This window comes from Staurois parvus, unplaced genomic scaffold (assembly GCF_062004578.1).
Source record: "Staurois parvus isolate SC_StPar_1 unplaced genomic scaffold, SC_StPar_1.0 ptg000917l, whole genome shotgun sequence".
In the NCBI taxonomy this organism is placed as follows: domain Eukaryota; kingdom Metazoa; phylum Chordata; class Amphibia; order Anura; family Ranidae; genus Staurois; species Staurois parvus.
The window spans coordinates 747002-766992 of NW_028318713.1; the positions used below are offsets into that span (position 1 = coordinate 747002).

Sequence of the window (19991 nt, forward strand, 5' to 3'; positions counted from 1 at the left end):
TCAATTCAAGAAAGTTTGTGAACCAACACCATATGACATATATGTGTGCTCCACGTTTGCTTCGCACTGTATATACGGGTTCAGTGAATAGCCAGTCTCAACATTTGACAAGATATGTTCCCGGAGAACAGCTTCAGTTACCTGCAGTAGAGTCCCTTTTCTGAATACTTGAGTGATTTCTGCAACCTGCATCGGCTCCACACTCCCAAACTCTCCACACCGGAGTATATGTAGTGTTGGGGGGGCCTTCCCTGAGCTATCCTTATTTATCTGGAACCACTACCTACGCAAAGTGTTGTCCCTCACAAATGGATTCCTGTCCCTAACCAACCACTTGCCCAAAAAGCACCAAAATGACGTGTGTTTCCATTCATAAAAGGATCCCTCAACCAAAAAGTTTCTGTCCAGTCGGACAACTTCCTTTCTCGAGCCACCGAACAGAATCTCTAAGGGACCAACGACCTTACAAGACCCCTATTCCTATGTAGCAATGGTACTAGGCCATCTACAGGTGGGAAGATTAACTGCACTTTTGTAAACAAAGTCATGTGATGCCGATAGTCAGTTGGCTTGCTGTCCCTCACAAATGTTCCCTCAACCAAAAAGCTTCTGTCCAATCGGACAACTTCCTTTCTCGAGCCACCGAACAGAATCTCTAAGGGACCAACTCCCTTACAAGACCCCTATTCCTATGTAGCAATGGTACAAGGCCACCTACAGGTGGGAAAGTTAACTGCACCTTTGTAAACAAAGTCATGTGATGGCGATGGTCAGTTGGCTTGCTGTCCCTCACAAATGTTCCCTCAACCAAAAGGTTTCTGTCCAATCAGACAACTTCCTTTCTTGAGCTACCAAACAGAATCTCTAAAGGACCAACTCCCTTACAAGACCCCTATTCCTATGTAGCAATGGTAAAAGGCCACCTACAGGTGGGAAGATTAACTGCACTTTTGTAAACAAAGTCATGTGATGGCGATGGTCAGTTGGCTTGCTGTCCCTCACAAATCGACTTCTGTCCCTAATCGACCACTTGCCCAAAGCGCACCAAAATGATGTGTGTTTCCATTCATAAAAGGTTCCCTCAACCAAAAAGTTTCTGTCCAATCGGAAAACTTCTGTTAACGAGCCACCAAACAGAATCTCTGAGGGTCCAACTTCTTTACAAGGCCCCTCTTCTTATGTAACAATGGTACAAGGCCACCTACAGGTGGGAAGATTAACTGCACCTGACTACATGTTTGTAAACAAAGTCATATCATGCCATTGGTCAGTTGGCTCGCTGTCCCAAATGGATTCCTGTCCCTAACCAAACACTTGCCCAAAGCGCACCAAAATGATGTGTGTTTCCATTCATAAAAGGTTCCCTCAACCAAAAAGTTTCTGTCCAATCAGACAACTTCCTTTCTCGAGCCACCAAACAGAATCTCTAAGGGACCAACTTCCTTACAAGACCCCTATTCCTATGTAGCAATGGTACAAAGCCACCTACAGGTGGGATGATTAACTGCACCTGCCTACATGTTTGTAAACAAAGTCATGTGATGCCGATGGTCAGTTGGCTTGTAGCTTGCTTCACTTCTTCTGTTATGATAACAGTGTTGGAATTTGGGACACCCTCAATGGAGGACTATGTTGCGAGTCAACATGACATTGTCACAAAAAGCTCAGCAATGAAATGGTATCACTATGTTCCTGTAGCTGGGGATTTGACTTTCATGTGTAGTATGATCCACTCCCGCCATGTGATGTGGGCCTTTATTAGACCATTGCTCCCATTGGTCTTCTCTTCTGCTATTAGTCCCTCCTCTTTCCCCACCTATCACGCCATCCTAATTTCTGTCTCACCGATTTTGGGAAGTTCCCAGGAATAATCATAAGCTCTCAGAGCTTTCAAACCCTTCCAAAATGTATTCAAGATATAGAGGTTCACAAGCAGGGTATTTTTCAGCAGTACCGTGGGGAAACACAGTTCCGGCACCTGCAGCACTGAATGTTTGTAATGGCAGGGGGTGTGCCGGAGGGTCTATTGATGGCTGCTAGGGGGTCTATTGTTACTGGTGGGGATCTGTTTTTGTGTGAGGGTCTATTGTTGCTGGTGGTCTTATGTTGCTAGTAAGGATTAAGGGAGAGATTGCTGGCTGCTGGAAAATCTGTTGCTGCTGCTGGGAGGGTCTAATGATGCTGGGGTAGATCTTTTGTTGCTGGGGGTGACATTTTGTTGTGGGTGGTCCATTATTGTTGTGTGGGGGATCTATTGTTGCTGGCGTGGGGTCTATTGTTGCTGCAGGGGATCTATTGTTGCGGGAGCGGGATCTATCGTTGGTTCATATCCCAACCACGACACCACCTGCCTGGAGTTTGCATGTTCTCCCTGTGCCTGCGTGGGTTCCTCCGGGTACTCCGGTTTCCTCCCACACTCCAAAGACATGCTGGGAGGTGAACTGGCTCCTGTCTAAATTGTCCCTAGTATGTGTATGTATGAATGTAAATTAGGGACCTTAGATTGTACGCTCCTCGGGGGTTAGGGACTGATGTGAATGTACAATATATATGTAAAGTGCTGCGTACATTGCTGGCGCTATAGAAGTACCTGAAATAAATAAATAAATAGTAATTATCGTAATGATAGTGGTAACTGTTGTTAAATTACTGGTTGAAGTAATAATAATAAAAATAATGATTACTACTAATAGCATTAGTAGTAGTAGTAAATGTTAAAATAGTAAATTACTATTATAGTTTAAATTTTATTAATAATTAGTAGTAGTAGCAATAGTAGTAGTAACTGTTATTATAGTAATTGTAAATTATTGGTTGAAGTAATAATAATCACAATTAAGTTTAGAAGCAGTAATAGTAGTAGTGTAGTAGAAGTATTCACAGCAGTAATTGTTATTGTAACAATTATTAGGATTAGGAGTAGATCTTATTATTCTTGAAATGAGTCCCATTAGAATTAGTAGTAGTAGCAGTAGTAGTAGTAGTAGTAATAGTAACAGTAGTAGTAGTAGTAGTATTAGCAGTAACCGTTATTATAGTAATAGTAAGTTATTGGTTGAAGTAATAATAATTACTATTATGATTAGAAGCAGTAACAGTAGTAGAAGTATTCACAGCAGTAATTGTGATTGTAACAATTGTTAGGATTAGGAGTAGATTTTATTCTTCTTGAAATGCGCCCCATTAGCAGTCAGTAATGTTGTGTTGGGAATAGTGGTGGGGATTGGTCTGATTGTTATTAATCATTCTTATTACTAGCGGTAGCAGTAAATGGCGGCAGTTGTCTCCAGGAGCCGGGCTCCGTCTTCTGCAGGCGGTATTATTATGGTGTGGGCCATGCTCGGACAGCGGCGGTGGGAATTATTTGCACACGCAATCAATAGATTGGCTTGTTTTGGTCTTGCTGGGTTTTCTTATCATCATTTATGTAATCCCAACACGCGCTAATAATAATTACTTCTACAACGGGTCCACCCAACAATATTATTTATTTATTACAGGTACTTATATAGTGCTGTCAATATCTATCTATCTATCTATCTATCTATCTATCTATTTATTATCATTCTATCTATCTATCTATCTATCTATCTATTTATTATCATTCTATCTATCTATCTATCATTCTATCTCTCTATCTATCTATCTATCTCTCTATCTATCTATCTATCTATCTATCTATCTATCTATCTATCTATCTATCTATCTATCTATCTATCTATCTATCTATCTATCTATCATTCTATCTCTCTATCTATCTATCTATCTATCTATCTATCTATCTATCTATCTATCTATCTATCTATCTATCTATCTATCTATCTATCTATCATTCTATCTCTCTCTCTATCTATCTATCTATCTATCTATCTATCTATCTATCTATCTATCTATCTACAAGACGTGGACGTCCGGCGAGACGGACGTGTCTCGGCGAGCTCCTGCTCCCCCGGCCCCAATCCGCTGCCATCTGGGCGGCAGCGGACCCTGACGGGGGCCCCACGACCCTCCGGTCCCTGTTCGCCAGCCAGGGAAGGCCACTGGACCTTTCTCCCGGAGCTCCGGGACTTGCGGCCTACCCGGCACCTGAAGCCGCGGCCTCGATTTTTGGCGCGGCCGACCAGGATCGCCGGACATCAGCCCAGACTACTGCCGCTCCGCTCCTCGGTCCCCGCCGATCAGCCAGCCTCCCCAGGGCCCCCCTCACCGACTCTGGGTCCATCCCCGACCACCGGGTACCAGATCGCCCGGAGCAGCCACTGGATGGTCAGCTTAAGCACCCCTGCGCCCCTACCGCTGCCATCAGGGCCCATCCGGGCCCCTGTGCCTGCTGCCGAGAACCCCACCAACACCCACAGTCACTCCGTCCCTCCAGCGGAGCTCCGGCGGTTCGCAGCAGCTTGAGGCCTACCACGGCACCCGAAGCCGCGGTGTTTCCTGCCAGCCGTGGCTGGAATCGCGGCGGGACGCCTCCGCTCCTCCGGGAAGCTACCACCACCACCAACGGTCCTGCTAACCCAGGAGGGATCCACCTCCACCCCGACGCTCCAGGACACCAGGTACTTCAGCAGGGGCGCCCACTACCCACCAGGGAGCCCAACCACCATCACACCGCCAGCCTCCAGGGACTCACTCAGGGATCCCACCATCCACCTGAAACCCCAAACCACCAGGGACCCTAAGCCACTATCCCTCCAGGGATCGCCACTACCCCACCAGGGATAGCACGGCCACCATCCCACCGGGGATCCCCTGCCCACCACCCCACCTGGGACTACCAGCCAGCCACCACACCAGGGACCACTCGCCCAGCACCCTGCCTTCCGGCACGCTATTCCCTCTGGTGATGCCCCGGCGACTAATGGCCCACCTAGACCCTTGAAGCCGCGGTCTCTCCTGCCGGCCGCAACAGATCACGGTTGAGCACAAACCACGCAGGGCCAACGATCGCTACCGCAACGCCCCGCTCGACCCTGATGACGATCCTTCAACACCTTCAGCGCCTCACGACGCCGAGCCCTCAGCACCCGACGCCTGGCCTCAACAACCCCAGTCACCGAGCCGCCAGCATCACCAGTCGCCGTGCCTACCATCGCCCCCAGCCATCGCACCCTACGACCCCTCCACTAGCCGACCACCGTACCCACTGAAGACATGCCACAGCACCCATGGTTGCCAGCTTACTGCACCCACAGACTGCTGCCAACCAGCTGCCGCCCTCCACCCTCACTCTACCCCTACAGAAGGACTCAAATGACTCTCCCACGGTAATACAGATTCCCCACACCACCTTGCCCTGACCTGTATCCCTTCACCTCCCCTGACCCAACTGTCACCCCACCCACCCCAACATGCCTCCTGCACTCCTCCTCCTCATTTTCCTCTCCACCATCCCAAAAATCACCTTCCTCTACCCGCCTACCCCCCCAAAACAGCTCTACATTGCCCCTTCACTTCTCCCCTCTCCCCACTACGGCACTCACCACCTCCTCCTGCTACTCCACTCCCCCGTCGACCCACGTGCCACCACTACCAGACCCACACGCTCCTACACTTCCCATCCCCATGCCACCTTCCTCACCCTTCTCCTTCTCCTATCTGCTGGGGACATCTCCCCGAACCCTGGCCCCTCGCCACCTCACCCCTCCTCTAGGGACCCCCCTGCTCCCGCCAGCTGCCGTAACCCCCTCAACCTCATATCTGTGCCCCTTCTCCCCGCATCCATCCCCCCTCTCTCGGTTGCACTCCTGAACGCCCGCTCGGTCTGCAACAAACTTACTGCCATCCATGACCTCTTCATCTCCCGCTCCCTTAACCTCCTAGCCATCACCGAAACCTGGGTACAGGCCACTGACTCCACCTCCCCTGCGGCACTCTCCTATGGAGGTCTCGTCTGGTCCCATTCACCAAGACTGAGCGGTCACAAAGGTGGTGGGGTCGGCCTGCTCCTATCACCGCTGAGCACCTTCCAGGTCCTCCCTAATCCTCCCTCCCTAACCTTCTCCTCCTTCGAGGCTCACTGCATCCGGCTCTTCACCCCCACCCCCCTAAGGATCGCAGTGATCTACAGGCCGCCCGGATCCATACCCCGCTTCCTGGATGACTTCGCTGCCTGGCTTCCCTTCTTCCTCTCCTCTGAGCTACCAACCATCATCCTCGGGGACTTCAATATCCCCATCAACGACAACAGCCTGGCTACTTCCCAACTCCTCCACCTAACCTCCTCCTTCGCGCTCACACAGCACACTCAATCCTCCACCCACATCATTGGGAACACCCTGGACCTCGTCTTCTCCCACCTCTGTACCCTCAACCAGTTCTCTAACACCCCCTTCCCTCTCTCCGACCACCACCTCCTCACGTTCTCCATCTCCCCTTCCCCTAACTCCCCCCCCCCAGAGCGCCAAACCATCACCAGCCGCAACCTCCGCAACCTGAACCCGGCCCCCCTCCACTCAGCTGCCGACCGCTTACACGACAGCATCCTTCCACTGTCATGTCCTGACCTAGCCACTAACACGTACAACGACTCGCTATCAGCTACCCTAGACTCTCTGGCACCCCTAACCACACGCTACATCAAACCCAGACCGCTCCAACCATGGCAGAACGACCACACTAAATGCCTCAAACGTCGCAGTCGCGCGCTAGAAAGACTATGGCGCAAAACCAGGTCCCCCCGTTCATTCTCCCTCTACAAATCTGCCTTCCTCACTTACACCTCCTCCCTCCACGCCGCCAAGCAGGCTTACTTCGTAAACCTGATTAACACCCTCTCCTCCTGCCCTCGCCGACTCTTCTCCACCTTCAACTCCCTGCTCTCCCCCCCCCCTCCTCCACTCAGTACCTCACTCACCGCCCACGAAATTGCCACTCATTTCCATAATAAAATTGATGCAATCCGTCAGGACATAGTCAACTCGCAATCTACCTCCCCACCTAGCCTCCCCCCCCCCATCTCCCCCTCATCTCTTCCCTCCTCTGACCTCGCAACTGCACTGCCCCCCTCCACACCCAAGACCCCGCTTACCGTAACCCCACCAGCTCTGCACTCCTTCAGCCCTACTACCACTGAGGAAGTCACCAGGGTCTTCTCAGAAGCCCGCCTCACTACCTGCCCCCTGGACCCTATCCCCTCTCGACTCCTCCAGTCACCCCCCTCTTCCCTCATCTGCTCCCTCACCCACATCTTCAATCTCTCCCTCTCTACCGGCGTATTCCCCTCCCCCCTAAAGCATGCGCACATCACCCCCATACTCAAAAAGCCCTCCCTGGACCCCTCTGACCCAAACAACCTCAGACCCATCTCCCTGCTGCCACTCACTTCCAAACTCCTGGAGCGCTTAGTCTACAACCGCCTAAGCGCCCACCTAACTGACAACAACCTCCTTGATCCACTACAGTCCGGCTTCCGTCCCCTACACTCCACTGAAACCGCCCTCCTCAAAATCACCAACGACCTACTAACCGCCAAAGCCAAAGGCGACTACTCTGTCCTCCTCCTCCTGGACCTCTCCGCGGCCTTCGACACAGTTGACCACCCCCTCCTCCTTAATAAACTACTCTCCCTTGGCATCAGAGACACCGCTCTCTCCTGGTTCTCCTCGTACCTATCCCGACGCTCCTTCAGTGTCACCTACAATGGTGCCACCTCCCCCTCACTCCCCCTCTCTGTTGGGGTCCCCCAGGGCTCTGTCCTTGGACCCCTTCTCTTCTCCATCTACACCTCCTCCCTTGGCAAACTCATACACTCCCACGGCTTCAACTACCATCTCTATGCTGATGACACTCAAATTTACCTCTCCACCCCTCACCTCACCTCCACTTTCTCCGCCCGCATCACTCACCTCCTAAACGACATCTCTGACTGGATGTCGCTCCATTTCCTCAAACTCAACCTCTCCAAAACCGAGCTTCTCATTTTCCCTCCTGCCCGCGCCCCCCCCCCATCCTATCCATCACTACTAACATCACCACCATCAATCCCGCCCCGCAAGCCAAAGTCCTTGGAGTCATTCTGGACTCTAACCTCTCCTTCCAACCTCATGTCAAATCACTCACAAACACATGCAGACTCCACCTCCGCAATATCGCCAAAATACGCTCCTTCCTTACCCCAGACACCACTAAACTACTTGTGCACTCCCTGATTATCTCACGCCTTGACTACTGCAACTCCCTCCTCACCGGCCTACCCCAGTGCAGGCTCTCCCCGCTTCAGACCATCCTCAACTCAGCGGCTAGACTCATCCACCTCACCACCCGCTCCACCTCTGCCACCCCCCTCTGCCTCTCCCTCCACTGGCTCCCTATCGCCCAACGCATCAAATTCAAACTACTCACTCTGACCTACAAAGCCATTCACAACACTGCCCCTAACTACCTCACCAACCTGATTCCCAAGTACCACCCTACCCGTACCCTTCGCTCTCCACAGGACCTCCTTCTATCTTGCTCCCTGGTCTCCTCCTCACACGCACGTCTGCAAGACTTCTCCAGGTCCTCCCCCATCCTCTGGAACTCACTACCCCAATCCATCAGACTGTCACCTTCCCTCCTCACCTTCAGGCGCTCCCTGAAAACCCACCTCTTCAGGGAAGCCTACCCCACCCTCACCTAACTGCTGCTCTCCTTCATTCCTCCTACCACTCCATCCCCCACAGCCACTTCCTCCTGTACCTCTACCCCCTCCCTCCTAGACTGTAAGCTCGAAAGAGTAGGGCCCTATAACCCCTCGTGTGCTGTTTGTAGTTGCTGTAAAGTTTCATGTATTGTCCCCCCCTCTATTGTACAGCACTGAGCAAACCCTTTGGCGCTATATAAACTCAATGTAATGTAATGTAATGTAATGTAATATCTATCTATCTATCTATCTATCTATCTATCTATCTATCTATCTATTATCATTCTATCTATTTATTTATTTATTATCATTCTATCTATCTATCTATCTATCTATCTATCTATCTATCATCATTCTATCTATCTATCTATCTATCTATCTATCTATCTATCTATCTATCTATCTATCTATCTATCTATCTATCATGACAGCGCTATATAAGTACCTGTAACAAATAAATAAATAAATAATGTTGGGTGGACCCATTGTTGCTTGGGGAATCTATTGTTGTGTGGGGGATCTATTCTTGCTGGGGTGGAGTCGACTGTTGCTGGTGGGATCTGTTGTTGCTGGCTGCAGGGGATATATTTGACTTCTTTCCTTGTTATCATTAACAAATTCCATACAAATTATTTAGCACCACAACATGGGCAGCACAGTGGCTAAATGCCTGGCAGTACTAGGGTCGTTGGTTTGAATCCCAACCATGATACAACCTGCCTGGAGTTTGGATGTTCTCCCTGTGCCTGCGTGGGGTTCCTCCGGGTACTCTGGTTTCCTCCTACACTCCAAAGACATGCTGGTAGGTGAATTGGCTCCTGTCTAAATTGGCCCTAGTATGTGTATGTATGAATGTGAGTTAGGGACTTTAGATTGTACACCCCTTGAGGGTTAGGGACTGATGTGAATGTACAATATATATGTAAAGTGCTGCGTAAATTGACGGCGCTATATAAGTACCTGAAATAAAATGATACTTCGTTCTGTATTCTCTAAAAGGGGCGGGGCTGGAAGGTGGGTGGGGGGGAACCAAAGGACGATGCTCATAGGAGGGTATGGGGCGGAGACAAGGTGGGACTCATAAAGGGGGAGTTCCTGCACCTATTCTCTGATCACAGGAGTATGTTCATGTGACCAAGCTGTGGTCAGGGAAAACAATTCCTTTATTAATGTTCAGCTGTCTGCTCAGCTGATTGGCTGGAGCTGTCCTTTAAATAACCCTGATGCAGCGTGTGTGCTGCCCGTACTACACGCTGAGAAGCGCAATCTGTTTATGGAGCCTATATTATATTAAAATAACATTGAATCAATCTTCAGCTGGAGATAATTATAAGTGGAGCTGAAATAAAATGCTCCCGTCTTCCCAACCTCTGCTTCCTGAATGCACAATCCGCCCGCCGGAGGAAGCCGACTCGACTGGCATGAAAGAGCTGGAGCAGTGTGCGGCCCCCGAATCCCTCGACTGCGCTAAGGTCACCCCGACTCGCTGGCTGCAGTCCACCCCTGATTATTAATTATTATGTGAGGCGTGCAGCAAGGTTAGGGATGGGATCTGCGAATGGGAGAGCGGTGTAATCACTTCTGCGCATAAGTAGGAGCCCTATAAAAGCAGAACGCCGGCCCACATCAAATTGCTGGTAAACTTGCATAACATCAACTTATTTACACTTTGCTATTTCCCGTCTTGATTAAAGGCATTAAATAAACCGCATGCGTCAAATCAGTTCCCTGCAGCTGAGGGCACGTGTCTACTCAGGGCATTTCGTGAAAGTAGCAGGCAATGGATAGTCTGACAATGCACAGACCATTCAAGATGTGCCAACGATCAAGTCAATTCCCACATGGAAGAAAAATATATTTTAAATATATTTTAAAAATATTCTTCCCATATATATTGCAATATATTTGAAATACTACACTTTTTGGCCGTATTCAATGTATTTCAGAAATATGTTCATATATATATATATATATATATATATATATAGATATACTCAGGGGCATCCCTAGGGTTGGTGTCACCCAGTGCGATAACACTTGGTGACACCCCCCCCCCCCCTCCGATGATGCCCACAGAATGGATCGGACCTGCGGATTGAGCATAATGGATAGGACTCCGATCCATTATTCTCCCCAATCCGCAGATCTGATCCATCCTGCGGGGATCATTTCTTTACAACTTACCTTTTCATGGAGAGGGTCTGGTGTCACCCTGTTGCATGTCGACGATCCCCACAGAATGGATCGGACCTGCGGATTGAGCATAATGGATAGGACTCCGATCCATTATTCTCCCCAATCCGCAGATCTGATCCATCCTGCGGGGATCATCGGCTTTCTTTACAACTTACCTTTTCATGGAGAGGGTCTGGTGTCACCCTGTTGCATGTCGACGATCCCCGCAGGATGGGTCGGATCTGTGGATTGAGCATAATGGATCAGAGTCCGATCCATTATGCTCCCCAATCCACAGATCCGATCCATCCTGCGGGGATCGTCGGCATGCAACCTATACGGGGTGACACCAGACCCTCTCCACGAAAAGGTAAGTTGTAAAGAAAGCCGATGATCCCCGCAGAATGGATCAGATTCATCCATTCAATGGATCAGTGGTCTCCAAACTGTGGCCCATGGACCACATGTAACTTTTTGCTTGTGTTTATCTGGCCACCAATGATGGGACACTATTCCTCCCACTGATACTAACAATAGGGCACTTATTCCACCCACTGACACCAACAATGGGGTACTATTCCTCTCACTGACACTAACCGTAGCACTACCCCCTTAGGAAGCACTGGATTTTGGGTTCCCCTACAGCTCTGCACAGCCAAGCAACATGCATTTTTTTCAACATGTTGAGTCAGTAAACAGTCCTTGAGCTTGGTTGAAGCTGAGAGATCCTCCTTCCAAGATCTGCCTAAAGGTGGGCCCATCCCTGGAACCCCTCCCTGGCTCCACACATCAGCCTTCTCACATCATCTTCCATCTGACACTGACCACTTCCTGATCAGGCTCTCCCAAAACTTAAGGACTGCCCTGACCCCATGCCAATCCTCCTACTTGGGGATTGGTCAGATTCCCCTGAGTATACAGATCAGCCCCTCCTCACCCTCACCCACTGCCTTCTAGAAACTTCTCAAGCTTCTAGAGCAGGGAGAGGTGCCAGGGAACTTACCTGCAGAGCCCTCAGCCCTGACCTAAAGTTACCTGGCTGACTCATCCCGGGCTGACTCACACCAGGCTGCTACCCAGCCTCTAACTAAAAACCTACCTGACTCCCCCTCGCTAACCAGAGGGGCGCTATTCCTCCCACTGACACCAATGATGGGTACTATTCCTCCCACTGACACTAACAATGGAGCATTATTCCTCCCACTGACATCAATGATTCAGGCACTATTAGTCCCACTGATGCTAACAATTGGTCAATATTCTTCCCAATGATACAAATGATGGGGCTGTATTCTTCCTAATGATAACAATGATAGGAAACCATTTCTCCCACCAATGCCAACAATGGAGTACTATTCCTCCCACTAATACCAACATAGGGTGCTATTCCTCCCACTGACACCACAATGGGGCACTATTGCTCCCAATGATACCAACGATGAGGCATTGTTTATTCCCACTGATATTGGCATTTTCTGCTCCCACTGGCCACCATCTCCCCCCCCCCCCCTCAATGCTTGAATGACAGTAAACTGGCTCTTTGTTTGAAAAGTTTGGAGACCCCTGCTTTAGAGCAATGGTTCTCAACCCTATTGAGACCAAGGTTCAGAAAATATTTTCAAAACCACACATAACCCAACTGTAAAAAAAAGAGCTTATACTTGCACAATAAAAGTATATGCATTGAACTGCTGGAAGGCTCTGGATGGGATTGGGTGTCACAGTGGGGGGATGGAGGTTGTGGAGGAGAGTAGGGGTTAGGGCAGCAGACTTAGTGGCCCTGTATCGGATGAAGTTACTTGAGGGGGCTGGGGGAAACTGTAGGGGATTGGATCTCCTGTGGGTCCTGTGGGTTACTACGGAAGGCTGGAGTCTTTGTAGGAGACTGGAGGGTGCTGTAGGGACTGGGACACTGTGGGAGGTTAGAGGGAGTGCAGGACACTGTTGGAGGTTCATGGCACTATTTGGGGCTGAAAATTCTGCAATTGACTATTGGGAAATGCAGGGAGCTGGGGGGGGGGGCACTGTGTGAAGTTGGGGGTCACTGTGGGAGGTTGGGGATCCCCGTGGGTGGCTAAGAGGCACTGCAGTCCATTATGGAAAGTTGAGGGGCACTGTGGGAGATGGGAGGCATTGTGGGAGGTTAGAGGATTTGCAGCTGGCTGGAGGTCTGATAGGAGGGTGTCTACAGCCCAGGCCACGGCTTGGTGATTAAGAACTGCTTTAGAATGCTGCTAGAGAAGCCATAGGAAGACCCAGAGGAAAAAAATAATGAAGGGGCTGAATGAGGAATAATGACTAGAAAAAATATGCCTGTTCAGGTTTTCATTTATTCAGGTCATGGTATACCTCGTAGTAGTTAGCCACAATCAACTGGAGTTGACTATCCCCACAACTGAATCCAGTCACCATGGAATGTATAGACGTTGATTGTCCTGATTGTCCAAGAACAGGATTGGAGATGTGAAGGTTGTGGAACCTCGCTGTTCTGGTCACATAACTCTCCCTAGAAGAAATGTTAGCTATTAGTGAGGGAGCATTAGACCTACCTAACTGGAGCAGAAAAATCTGAATTGAAGCGCCACGCAACTGCTAAAAGGTCCAGATACAACTCTATTCAAGGAAGGATTGGGGGGGACAATCAAAAGAGTAACCAATGAGTCTTGGGGGTCCAAAAAAAACCTCGTTCATCGGGGGATAGAAAACAATGCATATGGGCTAGAGGATAAATAGACCTTTCATGGGATCTCTTTCAATGTAACTCTGCACAGATCTTGTTAGCTGCCAAAAATGCTTTTTATATTATGGCCGAGATTTACTAAAACTGGAACACTCAGAATCTGGTGCATCTCAGCATGGCAGCCAATCAGCTTCTAACTTCAGCTTGTTCAATTAATTTTTGACAATAAGACCCGGAAGCTGATTGGTTTCTGTGTAGAGCTGCTCCAGATTTTGCACCATGAAATTTAGGGGGGGGGTCAGTGTACACATAAGCCCCCCTCTATACTCAGCAGCAGGGGCAGACTGACCATTTGAGAACCCGGGCACTGCCCGAGGGCCCGGGGTCAGTAGGGGACCCTTTGAGATGCCCCTGGTACCTTTCATAGGCTTTTTTTGGGTGTGGTTTGAGTGTGGGCGAGGACACTGGGGCCCCATGAACCCCTATTGCCCAGGGGCCCCATGAGTTTTCAGTCCGCTCCTGCTCATCAGACACAGCAAGTATTTACAAAGCATTAAGAAGCTTTAAACTGTGTGAGAGTGCTGAATACAGGTTTTCACAGGAGGAGGGGGCTGTAGCTCTATACAGGCTGTTAGCAAACTTTTTTAAATTAACTTTTTGACACCTGCTGCACGCATATATGAGGTGGCTCGGCATGTGAGCTGTAGCCTCCCTAGCAGTCTGATTATGTCCATATTTCTGTGCTCAAAGTGGTACTTTTTTTGCATGGAAATATGTTGTTTTTTATTGTAGGCTGTAATTTTTAGGAATAACTCACTGAAATCTGTCCGAACAATAGTCTAGTAAACATCCCGGGGATGATAAAACTTGAAACACGAAATCATAAAATATAATTTAATAAATAATCATAAAAAATAATAATATAATAATAATACATTTAATTCAATAATATAATCAAACCAAAAACACTGAAATGTGAAATAGAGCGCCAAGTTCGCACATCGCTGAGCAAAGTCGCAGAATCGTTTTCAGTGTCTGATGAGGAATTTCCCCCACGAATCATTATCACTCAATTCTGCAAGTGGTTCTGATTTACTATCGCTGTTCTCTAGCCGGTCTAAAACCGCTTTTGACCTAAAGGGACGCTTTTTGGACGCCATGGACGTTTCTCAGTTTCCAGGCAGAAAGAACAGTAAAAATGCAGACAGAGGACAGGACAAAGCACTCGGGACACAATGTATGTGAAATGGTTTGATACAGGAATGTTATACTATGTGATTTTAGTGTATTTAGTGAATGTCACTTTTTCACATTTTTGAATTTCCCGCCAATTCCGTCCCCCGTACGTCCCGACGTCGCAGGGAACGGAACCCAGAAGACAGATGCCGGCATTACATTGCCAGGGACACTGCAGGAGGGACATCGTGGGAGCGCAGGACAAGGTAAATGCAGGAGAGATCCCGGAGCAACGCTGCAGTGTATTCCCGAGTGTAGCTCGGGGGGGTTACCGCTTGTGGTGCTGAAACTTTACCCCGAGCTACACTCGGGAATACCGCCAGGTATGCTAAGCGGCTGCATATATACGGCCCTGTTAAAACTACTTACTGCGCTGAGAATGCGCTACCTGCACTCTCCCAGCACGGTACCTGGCAGTGATATGTAAGCTCCCGGTCCAAACTTACGATCAGGATCTTTCCAATCATGTGACTGCTGTGGCAGCCAATCACAGCGGTAACATGACCCAAAGGCTCGACTCCGACTCCTAGCTTTTAGAGCCCTTAAACGGCCAGTAGGTGGTCGGGAATATATCTATAAATACAGAAGTCGTCTGTATGCACTTAGAGAAAGCTGCTGTATCCTTTAGATAGATAGATAGATAGATAGATAGATAGATAGATAGATAGATAGATAGATAGATAGAATGATAATAGATAGATAGATAGATAGATAGATAGATAGATAAAGGAAAGAAAGAAGAGATAGATAAATTATAAGCTCCAAAATGATCTGTATTAATATTCATGGTTTGAATTTGCTAAAGTGAAATTGTATTGATTAGATAGATAGATTGAAAGATGGATCAATAGATAGACAAAAAGGAAAGAAAGAAAGAGAAAGAAAGAAAGAAAGAAAGTATACGATAGATAGATAGATAGATAATAGATAGATAGATAGATAGATAGAATGATAATAAATAGATAGATAGATAGATTATTATTATTATTATACAGTATTTATAAAGCGCCAATAGTTCGCTCAGCGCTGTACATTACAAAGGGAGACAGAACATGTGACAGAACAATACCAATACAATGCGATACATGAGGGGATCGAGGGCCCTGCTCTTTCGAGATAGATAGATAGATAGATAGATAGATAGAATGATAATAAATAGATAGATAGATGAAAGAAAGAAGAGATAGATAAATTATAAGCTCCAAAATGATCTGTATAAATATTCATGGTTTGAATTTGCTAAAGTGAAATTGTATTGATTAGATAGATTGAAAGATGGATCAATAGATAGATAAATAGAAAGAAAGAAAGTAAGTATACAGTAGATAGATAGATAGATAGATAGATAGATAGATAGATAGATAGATAGATAGATAGAATGATGATAGGTATGAATAGATAGATATGGAGTTCCTCATGCGGGATATGGAGGTCGATGTTTTATTGTGGCCCCCGTGGTGTAATGTTAATCTGCAGTGCGGGCTCCATGCACCTCTCTGGATATGATTACCTCTGCTTGTATAACCTCCATGTGCAGATGGTGCTCAGTGGGACGGTGATGTATGGAGCCCCTCCTGTGTTAGCGTTGTACAGCAATGAATCAGTCAGGCTGTGACAGCGGAACGCTGCAGTGCATCCCCTATTCCCCGCACTCCAATACGTTTTCCTGCGACGGGCAGATGGAGAAGGTAGAGAATGCCCCTCGCCAACTGTAGAGAAGCATGTGACTGGAGAGCGACGTCTGCGACTCCCACCGCCATCATAGGAGGCCCCGTACACAGCAATGTCCTTTACCAGCCATCTTAGCACAGACACCTAGTTAAAGGGCCAGTCCACCTAAAACTGATATTTCAGTGTTTGCTGGAAGCTGGAGAGAACTACCTGCCATTTTTTTAAGAAACTTTCTGCAACTTTATTGGTGAGATCCCTGTGCTGAGATCCTGGATCTGTACACCCGCTGTGCCCATTATGAGGGGTTCCCACCATCCCTGTGCTGAGATCCTGGATCTGTACACCTGCTGTGCCCAACATGAGGAGTTCCCACTATCCCTGTACTGAGTTCCCGGGTCTGTACATCTTCTGTGCCCATTATGAGGGGTTCCCACCATCCCTGTACTGAGTTCCCGGGTCTGTACACCCGCTGTGCCCATTATGAGGGGTTCCCACCATCCCTGTGCTGAGTTCCTGGTCTGTAAGTCCGCTGTGCCCATTATGAGGGGTTCCCACCATCCCTGTGCTGAGTTCCCGGTCTGTAAGCCCGCTGTGCCCATTATGAGGGGTTCCCACCATCCCTGCACTGAGTTCCCGAGTCTATACACCTGCTGTGCCCATTATGAGGGGCTCCCACCATCCCTGTGCTATGTTCCCGGATCTGTACACCCTCTGTGCCCATTATGAGGGGTTACCGCCATCCCTGTGCTGATTTCCCGGGTCTGCCCACCCGCTGTGCCCATTATGAGGGGTTTCCACCATCCCTGTGCTGAGTTCCCGGGTCTGTACACCCGCTGTGACCATTATGAGAGGTTCCCACCATCCCTGTGCCGAGTTCCCGGGTCTGTACACCTGTGGTGCCCATTATGAGGGGTTCCCACCATCCCTGCTGGCTCTTGTATTTATGAAGTCATCATCAGCTTTGAAATCTGCTGAAAATATACATCAGGTTTGCTCTGGGAGTGCAAATCTGCATGAATAAAAAGCTGCGAGTCAGTAACTTTGCCTCACCGTCAGTCTACTCCAGGCAGGAGGAAGAATTTCCTCAGTCTCCTCCCCCGTGATCAGACTGCAACATTGTAATTTTGTAGTAAATCACAAGAGGAGAGACTGCATCAGGGGCTGATCTGTGTCTGACATCTGTGATACAGGCAAGTCTGTCCCTCACAGGGGCGGACTGACAACTCATGAGGCCCCCGGGCAATGGTACCAGGCGTATCTCCTGGGGCCCCTACTGACCCCGGGCCCTTGGGCAGTGCCTGAGTTTCCAAATGGTCATTCCACCCCTGGTCCCTGACCAGCTTGCGGCAGGGAAGTACCCTTGCTTTCTGTGTGGAAGCAGCGGTCTCTCTGCAGAGGTCTGACTCTAGGTTAGATCTATAGCTCTGAAAGCAGCAAAACTCAGCTTCCTGCTGATTGGAGAGTTCTAGATCTGACTCAGGAGGGTGGGGTGTCAGACCTCTGCAGAGAGACCGCTGCTTCCACGCAGAAAGCAAGGGCCCTTCTCTGCAGCATGCTGGCAGTGGACTGACTTTCTACTCTGGCTGTGGCTGCTTTCTAAACAGAACAAATTGAAAGCCTTTCCTCACTTGGGATGTATTTAGCTGATTTAAACTAAAAGTTCAGTTGGGATTTAAGAAGCAGACGGGGGAGAGATTTGATTGGACGGACGTCCTTTACTGAAAGCCACAGACACCAAACACGGGACTGTCGCTGGACATCCCAACCGTCAAGTCCCCCCCAGCAGCTTTACGGAGCACCATGCAGGTTCCAGAGGCGGCGGAACACGAACCTCGGCTTACCAGTCCCGGTGATGAATACATTGGCGAGGGACTTTTTGGAAGCGGAGCGATAAAACTGTTTTTGGAAATACGGTGAGCAGGAGGGCAGATGGTGTTCTCAGGCTGAGCTGCCTACATGGAGAACTGAAATTAAATCAGCGTGATTCTGTGTGTGTGCCTGCGGCAGTCCTTCCCCTCCAATACGAGAGGAGCCAGCCATCTCATTCCGTGTCGGAGCGCGTGTTGGGATTACATAAATAATCATAAGAAAACCTAGCAAGACCAAAACAAGCCAATCTATTGATTGCGTGTGCAAATAATTCCCACCGCCGCTGTCCGAGCATGGCCCACACCATAATAATACCGCCTGCAGAAGACGGAGCCCGGCTCCTGGAGACAACTGCCGCCATTTACTGCTACCGCTAGTAATAAGAATGATTAATAACAATCAGACCAATCCCCACCACTATTCCCAACACAACATTACTGACTGCTAATGGGACGCATTTCAAGAAGAATAAAATCTACTCCTAATCCTAACAATTGTTACAATCACAATTACTGCTGTGAATACTTCTACTACTGTTACTGCTTCTAATCATAATAGTAATTATTATTACTTCAACCAATAACTTACTATTACTATATTAACGGTTACTGCTAATACTACTACTACTACTACTACTACTACTACTACTGTTAATGGGGTTCATTTAAAAAATAATAAGATCTACTCCTAATCCTAACAATTGTTACAATCACAATTACTGCTGTGAATACTTCTACTACTGTTACTGCTTCTAATCATAATTGTAATTATTATTACTTCAAACAATAATTTACTATTACTGTAATAACGGTTACTACTACTACTACTGCTACTACTACTACTACTCTTGTTACTATTACTACTACTACTACTACCACTACTACTGCTACTACTACTACTACTACTGTTACTATTACTACTACTACTACTACCACTACTACTACTACTACTACTTCTACTATTGCTACTACTACTACTACTATTACTACTACTACTGCTAATTGTTCTTATTTCAAGAATAATAAAATCTACTCCTAATCCTAGATAGATAGATAGATAGATAGATAGATAGATAGATAGATAGATAGATAAAGGTAGGTGCAGATAATAATTGTTACAATAACAATTACTTTTGTGAATACTTCTACTACTGTTACTGCTTCTAATCATAATTTTAATTAATATTACTTCAACCAATAATTTATTATTACTATAATAATGGTTACTGCTACTACTAATGGGACTCATTTTAAGAATAATAAGATCTGCTCTTAATCCTAATAATTGTTACAATAACAATTACTGCTGTGAATACTACTACTACACTACTACTATTGTTACTGCTACTAATCATAATAGTAATTATTATTATTGCTTCAATCAATAATTTACTATTACTATAATAACCGTTACTACTACTACTACTGCTAATGGGACTCAATTCAAGAATAATAAAATCTACTCCTAATCCTAATAAGTGTTACAGTAACAGTTACTTCTGTGAATACTTCTACTACTATTACTGCTTCTAGTCATGATAGTAATTATTATTACTTCAAACAATAATTTACTATTACTATAATAACCGTTACTGCTACTACTACTACTACTGCTAATGGGACTCATTTCAAGAACAGTAAAATCTACTCATCTACTGAATCGATAGATAGATAGATAGATAGATAGGTAGACAGACAGACAGACAGATAGATAGATGATAGATAGATAGATAGATAG

The 19991-nt window shown here is 47.4% G+C and overlaps 1 protein-coding gene and 1 long non-coding RNA gene across 9 annotated transcripts in view; one reads left to right on the top strand and one right to left on the bottom strand.

Annotated features, from left to right (window-relative positions):
- The window catches only part of DAB1 (DAB adaptor protein 1), a 1130661-nt gene that overhangs the window by 245601 nt on the left and 865069 nt on the right, over window positions 1-19991 (top strand). The window lies entirely within an intron of this gene.
- Window positions 13109-16507, bottom strand: LOC149442058 (uncharacterized). The gene is made up of 2 exons (XR_016307244.1): window positions 16225-16507; window positions 13109-13304 (listed from the first exon to the last, which is right to left on the bottom strand). It is a non-coding gene; the product is annotated as an uncharacterized LOC149442058 (long non-coding RNA).